General features: G+C 36.1%; 1 protein-coding gene across 1 annotated transcript in view; it reads left to right on the top strand.

Moving 5' to 3' along the window:
* The window catches only part of LOC117939972, a 20,124-nt gene that overhangs the window by 10,716 nt on the left and 8,122 nt on the right, over positions 1-1,286 (top strand). The window lies entirely within an intron of this gene.

Raw genomic sequence — 1,286 nt, 5'->3', positions numbered from 1 at the left:
AACATGAGGACAACATGAGGGCAACATGAGGGCAACATGAGGACAACATGAGGGCAACATGAGGGCAACATGAAGACAGCATGAAGTATCCAGACTAACATTGTCATCTTTTTGTATTGTTTGTATTTGTTAAGTTTGTTGTTCTTGTCTATGTTTGTGGGTTATTCTGTGATTTGAAAATGATCCAATAAAGGGACTTTTAAAACCAAACCTCCCTTTTAATGGGCCTGTCCATTACAGGTCTCCTTGTTTTTAAAGTGGTGGTGTCATTTCAGATGTTCAGAGGAACTCAGTCTTGGAGCTGAGGTAATGATTGTACTTATGAACCGTGACATTAATCAAACCTGTAACAGAAATGTTCAGTGTATTGTTTTTGTTTTTTCCTTTTCTAGTAACGGTCATAACGACATTAAAATCACGCTGCGGGTCTGAATGAAACCTAAATGACTTGAAGGTACGGCAGACTCTCCGACCATTCTGTCAAATCTTTTGTTTTAAAATATTCAGGAAAGGGGTTTAATATTGTTTACATTTTTTTCTAGGACTTTGTGCAAGAGCAATATTGTCTGTCATTGGTCCTAACGCATATTCATAGCCTCAAACAAGTAGAGAGTCCTCAGTGACCCCCCCCCCCCCCCCATCCTGGAGTTCACTGACTTTAAAAGTTAAACAGAAAGACCACAAACTCTCACAGGAACTTCATGCTTTTATTTTGAAAAGATACAGAACTCCAAACTAACATGAGACAAATCAACGTAATATATTATAGAGTACTAGTAACTGTCATTTAGAGTAATTATACTACAACATTACTGTTTCTAAACTGGGATGAGCACTTGTTACTGTCATTTGGAGTAATTATACTGCAACAGGCTTTCCACTACATTTGAGTTCCTTTCACCAAAATAAAAGCGGAGCTTTGACTCTGCAGTTAGCGTGAGTTTCACCTCGGATCAATAAAGTCTCTATATCCTCTTTAAAACATCGTAGATTACTCATCAACTATAGTATCATGTACATGAATATGCAAAGTTAAGCTATACAAATAGATAATTAAAACGTACAATAGGCAAGTAGGAGAAAATGAAGATACTCTAGTAAAAGTACCTCACTGTTGTACTGAAGTACTGCATTGTTGTAAAATGGTAGTAAAGCTCTGGAATAAGAACTTCATGTTTAGTTTCAAACTAAAGTTCTCTAAAGAAAATTATAGTGATTAAAATTCAGTATTACAGTATTTACAGTACTTGATTTACAGCTGATATGTGAAGAGGTACACAACCTGA

Source organism: Etheostoma cragini, unplaced genomic scaffold (assembly GCF_013103735.1).
Source record: "Etheostoma cragini isolate CJK2018 unplaced genomic scaffold, CSU_Ecrag_1.0 ScbMSFa_1523, whole genome shotgun sequence".
NCBI classification, from domain to species: Eukaryota; Metazoa; Chordata; class Actinopteri; order Perciformes; family Percidae; genus Etheostoma; species Etheostoma cragini.
Note: the sequence above shows the minus strand (reverse complement) of the source record. Positions and strands in the feature narration are given on the sequence as shown.